This window comes from Macaca fascicularis, chromosome 18 (genome assembly GCF_037993035.2).
Source record: "Macaca fascicularis isolate 582-1 chromosome 18, T2T-MFA8v1.1".
Lineage (NCBI taxonomy): Eukaryota > Metazoa > Chordata > Mammalia > Primates > Cercopithecidae > Macaca > Macaca fascicularis.
In genome coordinates, this window is record NC_088392.1 from 22782304 (window position 1) to 22801215 (window position 18912).

Genomic DNA, 18912 nt, shown 5'->3' on the forward strand with positions numbered 1-18912 from the left:
AATTCTCAAGCACAACAAGAAGTCGCCATCAAGCAAACAGGGCCAGAAGTTCCATTTCATACATGACCAACGGCCACGGTTTTGAAGATTTCTGGCAAATGTTCTTTCCGACATGCTTCAAGTTGCTGCACATGCTCGGTGCCCTCCTCCTCACCATCTCCTCTTCCCCCTCATAAAAATCACCAGGAGCTCCCGTCTCAGCCTTTGTCTACGGCAGCCTGAGACTTTCTCACTGTTTATATAGAATCATCCAAACAGAGCAGGCACTGCCCTGGTTTTCTATTCCAGCATTAACCTAATTCAATTTTCCTCAAGTTATATGTTTACCAGAGAGTATTACCTGTGGCTGATGTAAAAAAAAAAAAAAAAAAAAAAAAAAGAGAGAGAGAGAACAGAACAGTAGAGCCCCAATATCCCTGGCTAGTAAGATTAGGTCAAAGAGAAAGACAGATTAATTTCTATGTCATTTTTAGTGGCACATAACATGGGTAGTCTTTAACTTAGAGTAAATTAAAACTAAGTGCCAGTTTTATTTTCTCTTAAAGGAAATAAAAGTTTGTATGTTTGAGGGCTGAAGAATGTGGGAAAAGACAATGAGTAAAGATTAAGCACCTCATTTACAATTTTTTAAAGTTCCTAACTGCACGTTTATCCATATAAGAGCAAAATCATTTGATCTGTGTGAATACATGTAAAAATTCAAGTTAGGGGTCATGTGACTCATCCCCAGGTATTTCCTGTAAAGGTTATAAAACAAATGAGAAGGTTTGTGTATCCCAGGAGGTGAATCTAAAACAATAGAGAAGTATGTTGTCCCATCATGAGCTGGCTGATTGCATTAGCTATGCTCTAAATTGAACTTAATTCACAGTGAAGCCTAAAAAGAATCAAATTTTAAATAAAAGATCTGTCCTCGCTTCACCTGAGGTTTTGAACTCAGAAATTTGAAAATCTCTGAACTCTACATGACAGATTCCTTTACAGTGTCTATTTTTGACATTTCAGGAACACAGTGATGACAAATGCAGTAATTTATTCATAAAAGGGGGGGAGAAGCACCAGAGCAATATCTGTGTAATTTTTCGCTGCACCACCCTGAAGAAAAGAGGTTGCAAACAAGATGACACAGGTTAAATACATAAATAATTAAAATGTTTTCACTGTGCCGCCTTTTGATTTTGAAGCATGCAAAAAATGTCTAATGGACATGTTAAAAAGAAAGCAAGCAAGTTCAAATAATTCCCCAAATCCTGCACATTTGGGTTAAAGCTAATGGATTCACGGTAAGAGAACCTTCTCCTGATGCTGTGGGCACGAATCGAGTAATAAGGGGAATGGAATCTTCGGTGGGACTTACCAGATTCCAGGCAGGAAGAGCTCGTCTGAAGTAGGGAGAGGAGAGAGAGGCAGGTCTAGATGCAGATGGTCTGTTTCCCCTAACAACAGCAACGGCGGCGGTGAAGAGAAATCCTGGTCTCTGCCAGCTCCCTGCCAGGTAACCAACAGCCTGGAGCGGGAGGCACCGCGTGGGGAGGGCTCTGCAGCCGCTCCCGTCCAGGTAGGGCCCCGCGCAGCCACCCACCCAGGCACCCTCGCGCCACTGAAGCCTGTCTGGGTTGGAAGCTGCTGCCGCTGATGCCTGCCTCTCTCGAATCGGGAGCAAATTCAAATGTGGGGAACAAGGAAGTGCCTCATCAGAGGCAGCAGAGCCAATGACTATAGGAGGAACTTCGTGTATTCAAGAGACACAAAAAAGCAATTCAAACCACAGCCCCACATTGCTGCCCTTGCAGCAAAACAACATCAGGGGAGTTACAACAGCCAGCTTGCCATGAGACTTGTGTATACCTGGCCCGGCCCAGGTGACCCTGGAGCCTCCAGGATCCATCTGAGGTGTATGGAATGTCCCTTTTGGAGCATCAGTGGCATCTTTTCCTAAATGTCCATAGCAATGTTAAAAAGAAATATATTCAAGGCAATAAGGAAACTCCTCTACATACTTCCGTTTAAACAACTGTCCCACTGTCCTCACACACAAGGCATGAGCCTGTATTCTCATCAGCCAAAACTAGCTTTGGATCTCATCTCCACTAGCTTCGTGACATCCAGCAAGCTTCTCGACCTATGCCACCTTCGTGGTTCTTGTTTCTAGAAACAGCCTTGAAACCTCCTTCACGTGCTGCTTTGGGACCACAGGTCCTGCAATCAACGTGCTTTGGCCCTTTTTACATTTCCTTGCCTTTCACAGTTGCCCGTGGCTCTAAAAGTATTATCCTAAATCAACCAGTCACCCCTTTCACCTTCTGTCACTTTAAAAATGGATCCAGGGCATACGCAAAAGCAAAATATTTTCCTCTTTACTCTCTCTTTTTTTTTAAACTAATGTCTCCAACAGGTTAGGGAGGCCAATTTTAAAATCATTTTTGCATACAATGGTCAAAGAGACAGATCCCATGACCCCACAGCCCAAACCCTGCCAGGGACAAGTTGCAGCCCAAGGCGGAGGGGGTTTCTTCTGTTTAAAGTTCCGTGTAAATTCCCATTTCAAGGCCCCTTTTAAGGGGCCTTGAACACGCCCCTTTTAAGAGTCAAGAGTGTTGAGGAAAAGAAAGGCTTTATTGAGCCAAAAGGTCTTTTTCTTGAATGCTTCCTTTTAAAAGGCAATTATTTCTTACAATGGGAATTTACAGCATACTTATATTACCATTCTTCCATACAATAAGAATGACCAGGGCATGGGTGACCGGCACAACACTTATCAAGTGACTGTCCATGGGAGGGGGAGATGCAGAGTCCCACCTGGGCTGAGAAGTCGCATCACCATCTGCTGGTGGCTCCTGCATTTTACAGTCAGGAGCCCTACACCACCTTCCATCTCCGCTGTAGCAGGCAGCGCATTAGAATTCCTGCTTTATTACATTAACTTTCTGATGACTTAGTTTGGCTGCTCAAGGACGACTCTCATTCTTTCCCACCAGATCTTCTTTCCAACCTTCACTCTTTCCCACAGACTCGTAATCAGGCCACTAACAACAGCAGGGAGCGTAAAGGTTCTCTTCCCTACCCACCTCACGTGATACAGTGACAAAGAATGAAATTCACAACACACATGGAGAACAGGAAAACAAAGAACCAATCCTTCCCCAGAACGGAGCAGCTAAGAGCCAAGGCTACTGAAAAGCATGGGGCAGGCATCTCCACCGAGTGCAGGGAAGAGGCCAGGTGAAGACCCAGGAAATAAATTAAAAAAGGGACAGCCTTTGAGCTGGTCCCTGACCGGAGAGCAAGACTTAGCTGAGCTCGGGCAAGCTGTTCTGTGTGGCCGGAGTAGATAATATATTGGAAATCAGGGAAGTCAAAAACAATGAACAGGAGATACTGGAAGAAATGTTCCTAATCACTTCAATCTTCCAAGGCCTTCGTCCATCCCTGGTTAATATATCTATGTCCAGCAGGGTCTCAGACGCAGATGCCAACCTGGGGGGAATATTTACCAGATGACGTGAAGGCCGTGGAGAAAGAAGAAATTGGAAAATTCATTATTTAAGTGGTGTCACTAGGATACTCCCTAAAATGATACCAGTAATTTCTAAAGAAGATCTAGGGGGAAGAGAATAAATCTGGGTTTTATAGGCAGCTGTGATGAGGTCTGGGTGACCAGCTGTGCCACAGCTGGCAAATGTGTCTACACATAGTAGTGGCATCTGTTTGCAGTATGACAGGAGAGGGTGCCTCTTTTAGGTACAAAGGAAGATAGGAATTATCACAGAACTTCATACCACATAGAAGGTCCTGTCTCTTCCATTACCCCAGTATATTATTTGCAAGTCTGTGAAATTAAGTATATGCCTGGTATTTAGTTTAATTTTATACCAGAATAATTCAAGAGGTAAATTTCAGTACCTTCTGTCTTCCAATCAGATGTACATTCTCATATATAAAATATTCCAAAGAAATAGCTCCTAAATAAAATGACTTACATCAAGAAATACAGTCTCACATCTGACCTCATCCACACTCTATACACTGGCCTTACTCTCCTCTTAGCCACCTCACTGTAAAAACATTTGCAACTGCCACCGGTGCATGCCCAAAACCATACAGGCTACTGTGCTGTGTTGGAACATGATCACATCAAACCAGGATATCAACTGATATTTAAATATCAATTTAAAATGATAAGAAGTGAAGCAAGCAAGCAGAAAGACAAGTCTACACATTAAAGGATCTCTCTCTCTTTCTTTTTACATCTGGAAATCTGGAAATCTACAGCCCATGTTCAAGTGCCAGGCTCAGCTCAAATCAACAAGTGATGATAAATTCCTGGAGGCCTAGAACTCCGTGTTCTTCATCTCCCAGTACAGTGCCTTTCAACATAAAATAGATGGTTGCTGAACTCTCCTGAAAGAAAGAGACAAGTACCTGTGGGCTGCATCACCACCAGCTAACACAGCAGAAGGCACAGATGCTTGCGTTCAGCTAGGTAGGAAACCAACCATGTAAGCAGTGAAAAGCATGTCAAGAGAGCTAGTAAAAACCATTAAAGTGAGTGGTAAACTGTCAAAAGGCAAACACGAATCACTAAACTAGAGAAGCTAGGAGTCAGGAGACCTGAGAACTAACCCTAATGATGCCCTTAAATACCCTCTTTGATTAAGACAATTTAATATCTTAACCTTTGAGAAATCAGCAAGCCTATCACACGACAGGCAACAGGAACTTCCCTGCCACTGTCTCCCCTTGTTACCAAATTAACGATGGCACCTTACACACAGTCAATAGTGCCTCAGAACCAAGAAATCATTTCTGATCTTGAACAATGCATTTAATGTCTGTATGTTAAGATGACAGCTCCTTGTCACACAGTTTAATGATCCAGGCTCACATATTTAGGAGACCAGGATTGAAAAGCCAACTCAAATGCTATCGTCATTAAGTTTTTTAAAATTATTATTATTTTCTGTAGCTCAGGCTGGAGTGCAATGGTGCGATCTCAGCTCACTGCAACCTCCAACTCTCATGCTCAAGCCATTCTCCCACCTCAGCCTCCTTAACAGCTGGGACTACAGGGGCATGCTGCCACACCAGGCTAATTTCTGTATTTTTTGTAGAGATGGGGTGTCACCGTGTTACCCAGACTGGTCTCAAACTCCTGAACTCAAGTAATCCAGCTGCCTCAGCCTCCCAAAGTGCTGGGATTACAAGTGTGACATTAAGCAAGTTTTTATCAAGCTTGTACCACGTACCCTGTCAGCACTGGGGTTTCCCAGATTGAACCCCAATCCCAACACTGGAGTTTCCCAGATTGCTTCCCCTTGAAGCACTGGGGTTTCTCAGATCAGGGCTCACCTCTCACTGCCCACCAGGTATAACTTTTCTGAAATAACCAATTATATGCCTGTTATCTGTGCATGCAATTTAGCACTTTGGTTATACACTGAGGGTGGTAGGAGTATCTATGCTGGTTATACACCAAGTTCTAGCTTAATGTGATTGTTCTGTAATAAGACTACGTCGCCGATAAAATGTTAAGTTGTACATACCAAGGCCAATGTCTTTTTTTAGCAATTTACCTATTACAGCAGAGCCAACCTGCAGGTCACCTGAGTCCAGGGAACTTAGCTGCAAAACCCAAATAAATAGAAACAAACCTCTGGATTCTGAAGTAGAGGCCACCAAAAGCCAGGCCCTTGATCTCAGAGCTTCGTTAACTGACTGTAACACAGTTCTGAACAAGCTTCATTATTGAGCTTCCCATTACAGAGATTAGGCTTCTAATCAGCAATACGGCAGTCAAATCGCATTACTGTCTCTCCTATAGGAACCAGACACACCAAACACACCAGAAAATGTAGTGACAGCGGGGTTATTCATTGATACAAATGGCAATTAAAAATTTCAGCCATTATAATTATCAATAGTCCACTTAAAAATCAGTTTGTTTTAAGTCCTTTTTATCACTAGTTTTTGTTTTTCTCTCTTAAAATATTATATTTTCAGAGACAGAGTCTCACTCTGCCTGCCACCCAGGCTGAAGTGCAGTGGTGTATTCACGACTCACTGCAGCCTTGACCTCCCAGGCTCAAGCAATCCTCCCACCTCAGCTTCCTGAACACCACTACGCCTGGCTAACCTTTTAAAATTTTTTGTAGGTATGGGGTCTCACTATGTCACTCACTATGTTCAGGATAGTCTCGAACCTCTGGCCTCCTAAAGTGCTGGGATTTTTAGGTGTAAGCCACCATACCCAGCCTTTTTATCACTGTTACATCTTCTATTTGAAGGTAGAAAAAGATGGATTTAAATAATGGAGGTAAAAGGTAAACTAAGAAGTATAAATCATAGGTTCTCACTCAAAGAGGTAACTTTAATATCTCAATCTAAAATAAACCCTTCCAGTAGTAAATGCAATACAGGTTCTTCACAAGTGTATATACATATCCTGTATACAGACACATGAACACATATATATATTTGGTTACAAGAAAAGAAAATGCTCATGAGCCCGCTTCTCTGAGATAATGCTACTAATACATTAGGGCATTAACACCCTTTCAGACCTTCATCTATATTTCTGCATTATGTGTTTCCTATAAAAAGATGAGATCAAATTACACAAACCAGTCTACAACTTACTTTTCATTCTATGTTAGAAAATGTTTCCATAACATTAAATACTTATCAGCAACATCATTTCTAATGGCTTTATACTATTCCATTATAAAGATAAACCATTATTAAGCTAATTTAGGTGCTTCAACTTTTTCATTATAAGCAATGCTTCACCTTAATAGCTAATTTTTTAGGTATATGATACATGCATACCCTCTTTGGATACATAAGGATAAAATATAACTTCAATACTTCCTTAGGAAGAGCTCCTTTGAATGAAGTGTGTTTGCTAGATCAACAGGCACACATGCCCTTTTTTCTACATATTTGATACTTTAAACAATATGTTAATTGAAGAAAATTTAGAAATTCAGAAAAAGCAAATATAATTTATACTCCTACCACCCTAACATAATGTTAATAGTTTGCATACCCTCTCCAGTCTTTTCTAATTATATCTTTTTTCCCTAAAAACGATTTGGAGTACTTGGTTTGCTTTTACTGGAGTTTTAATTCTTTTTTAGAGAATTTCACATAAGAGATTCCATTTTCCATTTACCTACTTTAAATTTAATAACATGAATCGTAAAACTCTCATTCAATAAAGGTAAGAAATAAAAGATACTTGACTTCTGCTGGATGGCCCAGTGTGGAAAGAGGAAGGGATGAAGTAAGGAGAGAAAGGTGGGGATGGAGGAAAGGCGAAGGGATCGAGGTGTGCCCACCACCGCTGTGGGCCACAGGCTTCACTATGAGCTATCACTACCTCTGAAGTCAGTCAGTGACCATTAGTTACAACAGATGAGTTCATGTAAAGAAAAAAGCCAAAACCGCTGGCCAGAGAGGAAATCACCCCGGGCTGACCAGGATGTGTGCAAAGCCCCACCTCAACACACCTGAATTCTGATTTACATGTTCGTTATTGGACTTGAGGGCTGCTAACTCCTTAAGCTAGACGCCAGCAGATGTACTTATTCTGAACTTGGACAGCCCCCTAGAGAGCCCAAAACTCACACCAGTCTAGCCGTACAGGCTAAATACGCCCAAAGCAAATCGAAGGTTTTAAAACATAGCCATTTATACTCTAGGCTCATTGTCTGTAAGTTATTTTCTTCCTCCAGGTGTATTATGTCAACTCCTGGGGTGTAAAGGTCACTACCTGTGGTTTGGGTTTTGGAAGAGATGTACCCCAGAGCACACCAGGGCTACGGAGTTCAAGTGGGGAATGCACCAGATGGGGCTGAACTTTTAAACATAAAAGATCCTGTTGCTGCCTTTCAAACAGCAGGCTTAGCAGAGAGAGAGAAAGGCAGCGACAATCTGACGTGGGCTTTATAAAGTCTAAAAATAGGCACCTGTGGCAGAACAGTTTCTTTAGAGAACAATTTTAAAGATTCCCAGGAGGTGTCAGCTGTTCACCAAATATTGGATGAGGATAAAGCCTTTCTGAGCTGTCAGGGGATTGCAAAGCCCACGGTGAGGGCACCCGAGACAGGTGAAGAAAAGGTCTTGGTTCAGAATCCTGCTCATGACAAAGCCGCCTGGGAGAGGAGACCTCTGATGCAGGAAAGCAGTACTCAACAGGAGCCGAGAATCCACTCCGAGCTCACTCAACCGGAGCCGAGAATCCACTCCGAGCTCACTCAACCGGAGCCGAGAATCCACTCCGAGCTCACTCAACAGGAGCCGAGAATCCACTCCGAGCTCACTCAGCCGGAGCCGAGAATCCACTCCGAGCTCACTCAACAGGAGCCGAGAATCCACTCCGAGCTCACTCAACCGGAGCCGAGAATCCACTCCGAGCTCACTCAACCGGAGCCGAGAATCCACTCCGAGCTCACTCAACCGGAGCCGAGAATCCACTCCGAGCTCACTCAACCGGAGCCGAGAATCCACTCCGAGCTCACTCAACCGGAGCCGAGAATCCACTCCGAGCTCACTCAACAGGAGCTGAGAATCCACTCCGAGCTCACTCAACAGGAGCTGAGAATCCACTCCGAGCTTCTACCTTGCTACACAGACCGACTGGAAGACTATTAGGCCATGCAATCACTTTCATTAGAAAAACAATGAATTAACTCACTTTCAAGACGAATAACTACAGATTACTTGCGAAGAGACAGTCTTCTCCATAATGTAGGCATTAATATGCATCTGCTTAGCTTCCATTATTCAAAAACAATGTTGGAGGCAGGTAGGTTAGTGCAAAGCCCTGGCCACCAATATGCTGTTACACGGAAAGTCAAGGGCAGGGGCTGTGGGACCAGAGTAACACAGGGCTCCAAAGAGCACCGGGGCCAGATTCAAATTGGACGCGCCCCATGGCACACTGGAATACAGGCTAGGACAGAGTCAGGAGCCCGAAGCCTAGTCCTGCCTCCCCATGTCACTTCAGGTCCTTGAGGGAACAAGCAGCCTCCAGATTCTCAGTTTCCCAGTCTGCAGAGGTGGACCCACTCAGTGGTTCCTGACCCTGGCCACCCACATCTCACCCCAGGCCAAGGAAGTCATTTGCTCTGGACCAAGTCTTGGCAGCCAATATGTTGCTGGAGCTCCCAGGTGATGCTAATGCCAGGACAGGGTTGAGAACCACTGGTGCTAGGGTCCCTTTGAGCCCTGCGTTCTGTATGCACATTTTCACTCATCTCTGTTTTTTTCTTCCAGTAGGCTAATGAAGAGCTGTCTAATGAAAGGAGAAGTGCGGTGCTGGAGGACTGTCCTGTGGGTTGGCCCGGGCGTCAGGCACAGGTCCTGGTCTTAGCCGGACTATCGCTGAACAGAGGCTTTGGCCATACATTCCCTTGCAAGGACTCTTCGCTTCCACATTCTGAACACTGTCCTGCTTTGGTTCAAACGCCTTTCTTTCAGCCCTCAAAATACATCTCACATCCCTACCATGAAGTTTTCCCTGGATTAAATGGAGGCAAAGTCGCGAAAAATGCAAACAAGAAATAATACAGACTCAAGCACATGCCCAGCTCTTCAGAAAGCAAGAACTGAAGCTCCCTGAGCTAGCAGCACATTCATATTCTCTCTCCCTTGAACTCAGACCAAAGATAAACAACATGCACATGGGGGTGGGGGCAGTGGTGAGGATTTTCTGATTTTTAATGTGATTTCCATATTTGCTTTCAGAATACAGGTTCCATCTGCTTCTTTTTTTATGAGAAAAGGAAATCGTGCATTTAATCATCTTTGAATATTACTAATTTTATATTTCTATTTCAAGTGTCTGGTAATTTGATTTTCATAATTAATCTTAAAACGTATGCAGAACACACAAAAAAACAATACATGTGAAGAGAAGGGAAACAAAAACAGTCCTATTTTCATCTACTACAGAAAATATTAAGTCAAAGGTTTATATGTAATGAAGCATACTGGATTTGAATCCTAATCATATATATTTTAGATTTAAATTTTTTCTTTATCGTTCTTCCGATTTATAAGAATCTAAGAAAAAGGTTTCCCTTCTTACTACTTCTTCCCCGGTCCCCACCCTCTGCTGATTTTCCTTCCAAAGGCTGCCCTTCTTACCCATTCCCAGCCCTCCAGTCCCCCACCTGCCTGGTTCAGTGATTCAGTGAGCAGTAAGTGCAGAAAGCCAATGCCCAGAAGATTAAAATAACCTTGTCAGGTTGTCACAAAGTTTTTCTGGGGTCTCCAGGCCCCTCTAGAGCCAGCTCATTTGAAGCAGACAATTGCTGGCCAACAAGGTCTGGAAGCCACAGAGACAAAGGAAGCCCACTGTTGTTTTGAAGACGCTCCGAGGGGTCTTCAAAAGCCTGTGCGCTAGGCTTCATGCCCGGCCCTTCCTACTGAGTGGCCTTGTCCACTGCCTGCTGCTTAAAGGCTTTCCAAGCACCTGTTAATTTCAAAGATCACTTTCCTGCATGAAGTCATGCCTGAGAGCATGAACAAGAGTTCTCAGACTGAAAGCAGAAAACCAAGATTCTTAATGAAATGATCAAGTGAGAACCCGATCATTTACTGGTGGTGTAGACCAGTGGCTCCCAGCTCTGGCTTTCATTCCAGTCACCTGGGGAGCTGGAAATGCCAGGGCTGCAGACGAGCTGAATCCGAAGGCCTGGAGGCAGGGCCTCAGCATACCAGGTGACTGGCGTACAGTGAGCATGAGAAGAGAGTCTATGCAAGCACACCGGAATGCAGCTCCAACTCTGGCACTTAAGTCTGCTGTGACTTAAGCAAGATGCCTAACCCTTCTCATCCTCCATTCTTCTTATCTGGAAAATGCCAGTAATAATCCCTACCTCCTAAGACTGATTGATGACTATGATTTAATTATGCCATATGAAGCTACAGTGTCTCAAAATACAGTAGGTCTCAGCCTCTGCTGCTTCATCTATAAAATGACAATCAGAAGAGAGAGAATGATCTGCTGGGAGTGTGAAAAGGAAATGAAGACAGAAGGGAGTGTGACTCACACGTTATAAAAAAAACACGAATTCATGATGGGCTAGAGGCCAGTTTACAGAACATCCCATTCTCTTGCTCACATCAGGGGTAACTCAACACAGCCCAATAAAATACAGGCTATAAGCTCTGCAGGAGCCACCATCTCTCTGCTGCAAATGCCAGCCTAGGGCTGACATCCAATGGAGAAAACCAGGCTGAGAATAAAACCTGCAGAGGGCAGAGGGAGGGTGGGAGAGAAGGAGAAGGGACGCTGATGTCTCAACACAGGTTCAAACTGTTGTTTAATGCACCCTTTTCTGTTGTTTCTAATCTCCTGTGACTCCATCAACTAGGGAATGCGTGTTCTTGTGCATCCTTCTCTGTACATGTGTGTGTATGTATCCTTCTTTGTACACGTGTGCATATGTATCCTTCTCTGTACGCATGTGCATATGTATCTGTTGCATGAACTGGCAGAACTGGGAGTGCTGGGTCTAAGAGTACAGACATTCATCATTTTATTTTTTACTTTTTATTTATTTATTTATTATAATTATTTTTTGAGGCAGAGTTTTACTCTTTTTGCCCAGCCTGGAGTGCAATGGCATGATCTTGGCTCACTGCAACCTCTGCCTCTTGGGTTCAAGCAATTCTCCTGCCTTAGCCTCCCGAGTAGCTGGGATTACAGGCATGCACCACCACACCTGGCTAATTTTGCATTTTTAGTAGAGATGGGGTTTCACTATGTTGGCCAGGCTGGTCTCGAACTCCTGACCTCAGGTGATCCACCTGCCTAGGCCTCCCAAAGTGTTGGGATTACAGGAATGAGCCACCATGCCCGACCAGGTATTTGTCATTTTGATACATATTTCCAAATGGCTAGAGGTTGTACCCACTTAATTGCCCTACAGCAATAGTTTAAGGGTAGCTGTCATAGAAACTGGCAGTACGTTCCTGCTTGTCTGTTTTTACATTTTATATAATATACATACATTTTAAGACATTCATCAGTCTGGTCATTCATAGCTTCTCCAATTTGGGGTTGATGAAATGAAACTGCTTTAAGCCTCTTTTTTAAAAACTTAAGACGTGTGGACATCGGTAGGTTTAAAGTGTTTCATACGGAACAGGTATCATTCCCTTTGAAACCTGTTTCTACTAATGGTGCTAATTCCAAGCTCCGTACCAAAAGCTTACAGAGAAGCGAGCCACAGTCTGGGGTAATCAGCTTCCACGATCCGATCACAATTAAGGCCTCCCTGTCATTCCTGTAGCACTAAATGCTAACCAGGAACCTGTGCCAGCTGTTCAGGTGCACATTTGCACCATCCTGCTGCTACAAGTACAGTGCCTTGAGAGCAACGACCATGACTAATGGCGTGCATGCCTGGTGCTGATGAAACTGTAAACAAATGGCCTAATTCGCTCTCCCTCACAGGGTTAGGTCCTGTTTGGGAAAAAGGGTGAGCAGCGCTTAGGAGAACACTTTTCTTTCTTTTTTTTTTTTCTTTTTGAGAGGGAGTCTCACTCTGTCACCCAGGCTGGAGTGCAGTGGTGCGATCTCTGCTTACCGCAAGCTCCGCCTCCTGGGTTCACGCCATTCTCCTGCCTCAGCCTCCCAAGTAGCTGGGACTACAGGCGCCCGCCACCACGCCCGGCTAATTTTTTTGTATTTTTAGTAGAGACGGGGTTTCATTGTGCTAATCAGGATGATCTGGATCTCCTGACCATGTGATCCGCCCTCCTAGGCCTCCCAAAGTGCTGGGATTACAAGTGTGAACCACCACGCCCAGACAGGAGAACACTTTGCTGAACCCAAAAACCAAGACTTCATGAACTAACATTTCTGGACTACATTGTGCTTAATCCTTTACAGAAACTTTATGAACTGACTCAGTTTCTCTGGAAAACTTCTCCAAGCCACCATTCCAGGGATGGCTTAGGAGGTAGGGACTATTATCCCTACCTCCTAAGAGTGACTGATGCTAGTGCCCGGCATGACTGACTCTGGGTGCCCGGCAAGGCCTATGGGTAATCTCAGCAGCACCTCCAGTGAGGCTCATCCAAAACCATCTCTGCTCCACTTCAGAACTGCACCAAGCAGGCTGCTGGTGGAAACCAAGAGCAGGAGAGGAGGGTAGAGAATCCCATGACTTCAGAATGTTCCTCCTATAAGATGTGACCCCACAACATGGCAATTCCTAAAAGAATGGTGACACTGAAGCCAGACACCCCTACCAGGACACCCTCATTCCCTCCTACCAACAGATGACATCCTTAAGGCCACAAAACACAAGCCCGCTTCCTTTAAGTAATGGGGCACGATCTTGGCTCACTGCAACCTCCGCCTCCCGGGTTCACGCCCTTCTCCTGCCTCAGCCTCCTGAGTAGCTGGAACTACAGGCACCCACCACCATGCCCAGCTAGTTTTTTGTATTTTTAGTAAAGATAGGGTTTCACCATGTTAGTCAGGATGGTCTCAATCTCCTGACCTTGTGATTCACCCGCCTCGGCCTCCCAAAGTGCTGGGATTACAGGCGTGAGCCACTGCGCCCAGCCTTAGAAGTCTTTTAACAGCAGAAGTTAAAATGAACAAAATAGGTTGTAAATAGGAAAGAGGGTAGAAGTTAAACAAAAATAATTCAAAATTAATCACGTTTCCACCTGCAATGTTCAGGATAACAAAAAGTGTTTTTTTTGCAAACTTATGGTGAACCAAATAAAACTTGGGTAACTGAAATCCGATGAAGCGATCTGAAATGACACCCACAAGTACAGGAAAAAGCTATTTACAGGCCCGTGCGTGCAGCATACTCAATCAACTCGGTAAGATGCAACATGAACATCTATCTCCAAGGAGGGGGTGCTACAGGTGAGCAGCTGGCTCAGGGCCCAGGCGGAGTGTTCATTCTACCTAGCCATGAAGCAGGTTGAAAGAGGACATGGCCTGTGAACGTACAGCTCAAGAAACACTTTAAGAACCGGCACAAATGCCACTCTCTGGGCAAATGTTTGTAGCAAAGACAGCTGGCACAGTACAGGTAACTGTCTACTCCTGTGTTGTGCCAGACCTGCATGAACTTCAACAGGGACAGCAGCAAGTTGAAGAGGCCAAAGAAGAGACCCAGAGCTAACAAACAAGGCACAGGGTTTACACGGAGGAACTTATTTACAGGGTGGCCCCGTGGCACCGGCCTGGACAGCAGAACTTCAACTGCTTGTAAAAAGCATACAGCTTATACAGCACCTTCACTTAGCACCCTCCCCCCAGCAACCTCCACGTGGCAACCCTCATTTCTTTAGTGACTGCTGTCAGCCATGTCTGCCATAAGGGTCACTCTCAGGGTGTGCTGAAGTTACTGCTGTTAAATGCTTCTCCCATCCAACCTGGAGCATTACTCCTATGGGAAGATGTGGTCCCAGTGACAACCCAGGTTACCAGGAAGAAGCCTCCTTGAGCCAGGTCTCCTATGCCAGGGGACCCAGCGGTGAAGGAGAAGAGGGAGTATCTTTCAAGGTGGCTTCCCCTGCAGTTGGCCAAACACTTAAAGGAATGCAGAATTTAAGCTCTGAGCAGTCAGGACCTCCCTGCATAGTGCACAGAACATTACAGGCACAGGCCAGGCGCGGTGGTTCACGCCTGTAATCCCAGCACTTTGGGAGGCTGAGGTGGGCGGATCACTTGAGGTCAGGAGTTTGAGACCAGCCTCGGCAACATGATGAAACCCCATCTCTGCTAAAAATGCAAAAATTAGCTGGGTGTGGTGGCAGGCACCTGTAGTCCCAGCAGCTTCAGAGGCTGAGACAGGAGAATTTCTTGAACCCGGGAGGTGGAGGCTGCAGTGAGTCGAGATTGTACCACTGCACTCCAGCCTGGAAGACAGAGCAAGACTTCATTTCAAAAAAAAAAAAAAAAAAAGTATCAATGCCTAGGTCACCAGAGAGAGCTGCAGGAACTGTCCTAACAGCCCTGAGAATAAATCTTAATGTCTGCAACTGCAAAGAAAATAAACTTTAACATCATCTCAACTGACACTTTTTCTCCCTAAGTGCCTCCCTCATTTTCTGTCCCACTGAAAACATGCATGGTTTTTGTTAATATTTGTAACATTAAAAGATGTTAAAGGAAAGGAAGGCCTTTATTACAAAATGAGCAGACACATTCCCCACCCCATTTTCCTCTGTGGGTATGTTCAGCACCCCCTACTCTGTTTTCAGTTCTTTGCTGCGCATATCCACTTAGGCAATCTGCCCAGGTTTCTTGCACCAAGACTTAATGGACTCTTTCCCCTGCCCCTGGTAGAATTTTTATCAAAAACAAAACTCAAGCATCCAGAGAGAAAATCACCCAACCATGCATTTTAAAAAATTTAAATTAAAAATTGCTGCTGCTGGCCGGGCGCGGTGGCTCAAGCCTTGTAATCCCAGCACTTTGGGAGGCCGAGACGGGCGGATCACGAGTTCAGGAGATCGAGACCATCCTGGCTAACACGGTGAAACCCCGTCTCTACTAAAATACAAAAAAAAATTAGCCGGGCGAGGTGGCGGGCGCCTGTACTCCCAGCTACTCGGGAGGCTGAGGCAGGAGAATGGCGTGAACCCGGGAGGCGGGGCTTGCAGTGAGCTGAGATCCGGCCACTGCACTCCAGCCTGGGCAACAGAGCTAGACTCCGTCTCAAAAAAAAAAAAAAAAAAAAAAAAAAAAAAAATTGCTGCTGTTGTGGTTCTCTGAGGGTCACGATCATCAGTCTGAAAAACAAGGCTACTTACAAGCATCTACAAAGTTAGCGATAGAGAAGGGATGACAATACAAGGAAAAAAAAGTGTGAAAGACCTCTCTCGCCTCTTCTGAGTCTCTTCCACATCACAGATTGTTCCACTAACTCTTTTGTAATACTACAATCTCCTACAATCTCCGAACCCTATAAAAGGGGAAATTTCTTTTTATTCCAAAGCCAAATACAAATACTTTTGAGATGAACCTTAGCTGTTCCCATAAATAGCATGGATATAGACAACTATTTATATAACAATATTTTTCTACAAGAGGAATTCCTTTCTTAGGCCAAGGCAGGAGGATCGCTTGAGGCCTTGAGGAGTTCAAGACCAGCCTGGGCAATACAGTAAGATCCCTGTATCTACAAAAAAAAAAAAAAAAAAAAAAAAAGGTTAAAAAAAATCTAGGCATGGTTGCATGCACCTGTTGTCCTAGCTATTTGGGAGTCTAAAGTGGGAAGGTTGCCTGAGACCAGGAGTTCAAGGCTGTAGTGAGCTACAGCTGCACCACTGCACTCCAGCCTTAATTAGCAGAGAGACCCTGCTAATTAATTCATAGATAGATAAACTCTTTTCTTAAAGAAACCTGGAAGAGTGAAGTTCTGATTCATAAACATTTAAAACAAAAAATGAATCCCAAACATTCTGTCTATGGGACCATATTGAAATGAATACAGTACTCTTCATTTGAAGAATTTAATTTTTCCCACTACCAGTTAATTATTCCTTTTTAGTGACTAGCATTTTATTTGAATGATTCTACAAGTTTAAGAAATTCTCTGACAGAAAAGAAAGAAATAACGGGGAAATAAAGTTTAACACTATGTATTATCTACTTTAAAACCAGCTATACTTAAAAGTAAAATCATTCTCTCCTCTGCATCAGTGTCACTATTTGAGACTGGCTTAAATACCTGCTGAAACACAGAAAATGTGAATTAACGATGTCCTCTGAAAAAGAACTCCAATCGACTATTCAATGTGTGTATCATTTTATTTGTCTAGAACAAAAATGCACCTGACAATATGGCCACCAGAGGGTGCTGTAACCCCCCCAATACACCTCGATAGAGCCAGAGCAGGAAGAGGCCTTCAGGTGACGGAGGCTGCACACCTACCCTCGAATGAACTGACATGGGCAGAGCCCCTCTGGGGGAGGCTTTCCTTAAACATAAAGGCATCAGCGCTAACTTTAATGTAGGGAGGACAGAAAAGTAATGTGATGAGCACTCATAGAGGACTTTTATATTATTAAAATTCAGAACCTGCATGTTTTAAAGAATGTCTTAAACCTACAGAATAAAATAAATAAGAAAATTAATGAAATGCGAGGGTAATGAAAATAGAGGCCTGAATAAGTCACCTGGAGAACAAGCACAAAAGGAGGAGAGATTCAGCCAAGGGGTGGGGTGGCCAAGCCAAGGAGGGGTAGAAGAACGGGCGCTTGAGTCGGCCAAGCACAGAAAGGGGGTAGGGAGCAGTCCTCAGCTCAGTGCCCCTGGCCTGATGTGGGACTATAGCAGGATGTACAGGACACGGTTCTGGCCTTGGGCGCTGAAGGCCTGTCAGGGAGAATCTTAGCGCCATGTGTTAAGTGCCACCACAGAGACCTGCACAGGGCCAGGCACAGAGCCAAGAACTCTGCACCCAGGTCACACACACAGATCAGCAGCACCCACCTGAGAAAGGACGAGAGCAAGGCAGTTGTACAAAGGGGGAGAAGGGAGCAGTTCTGGGCACCGGCAAGGCACAGAGGAGGAGGAGCACACGGTGGCTCAGAGAGGGATGCATTGCAGGGTGTCACAAAGACCCCTGTGCCCCCGTTCACCCAGGGCAATGCACAATCACTGAAGTGTTTGCCCGGGCAGGAACATGGTCTGTCTGTGTCTTAGAGACAGAATTCTATACCTAGGCAGAGGGATAGAGAGAGCAGGGCAGATATGGACACTGCTTGAGGAGTCCTCTACACCAGCGGTCCCCAACCTTTTTGGCACCAGGGACTGGTTTTGTGGAAGACAATTTTTCTCCAGGCTGGTTCGGGGGTTGGGGGAGTGGGGTGGATGGTTTGGAGATGATTCAAGGGCATTACATTTATGGTATTTTATTTCTATTATTATTACATTGTAATAGATAATGAAATAATTATACAACTCATCATAATACAAAATCAGTGGGAGCCTGAGCTTGTTTTCCTGCAACTAGATGGTCCCATCTGGGGGTGATGGGAGACAGTGACAGATCATCAGGCATGAGATTCTCATAAGGAGCATGCAACCTAGATCCCTCACATGAGAAGCTCCACAATAGGGTTCATGCTCCTATGAGAATGTAATGCCAGTGGCTGATCCGACAGGAAGCGGAGCTCACGCAGCAATGTGAATGATGGGGAGCGGCTGTAAATACAGAGGAAGCTTCGCCTGCCCTCCCATGGCTCACCTCCTGTTATGCGGCCCACCTCCTAACACGCCACAGGAGTTGGAGATCCCTGCTCTACACAAACACCGAAAGCCAGACACAGCAGCCAGAAGGATGAGAGAGTAAAGGACGACTCTTGGGTCCATAGCTTGGATGCCAGTACAGATGGCGAGGCCACTGTGGAGACAGATGATTCCAGAGAAAGAACAGTTTCTGATATTTTGACATTCCAAGCCAAGAAACTATGTAAGGACAAACAAAAGATGCAGAATTATATGGCCCCTCTATCTAGTGGATGAAGTCTCCTTTCAAGAACATGATGGTTTGACTACATATGTAATAAAAAGAGAAGATGAAATCACACTCCAGAGAGCCAGTACACCACCCTGGAAGAAAAATATTTGAAAATTTCTCTTTTGTTTTCCAGAGTTGCGAAATAATGTTTAAAATCACCTAACCAAGTTAAAATCACTGTTCTCAATGAACTCCCACATGATTCGAGTTAGTGTCAGAGAGAGAGAATGCTTTGAGACAATATACAACCAATACTATCATTTTCCTACTAGGAAAAAAACCAAAACTGTGATAAAGCTGTAAGACTAGCCTAGTTTGGTTTTTCTATCAGCCACTCCCAAATTTGAAACGCAGTATTTCTTTCAAATGTTTCTCTACTTTCTTACCATGAATGCCTAG

At 44.5% G+C, this 18912-nt stretch overlaps 1 protein-coding gene across 28 annotated transcripts in view; it reads right to left on the reverse strand.

The window, feature by feature from the left end:
- Positions 1-18912, reverse strand: part of NEDD4L (NEDD4 like E3 ubiquitin protein ligase) — a 368857-nt gene that overhangs the window by 209559 nt on the left and 140386 nt on the right. For 9 of the 28 annotated variants that reach the window (XM_074022451.1, XM_074022438.1, XM_074022457.1 and 6 more), the window contains exon 1: positions 1358-1667. The exons of the other annotated variants lie outside the window; for them this stretch is intronic. The gene's annotated coding sequence lies outside the window, so the exon portion shown is untranslated. Of the gene's footprint in view, positions 1-1357; positions 1668-18912 lie in introns of those variants that run through there. 28 annotated transcript variants of the gene reach the window in all.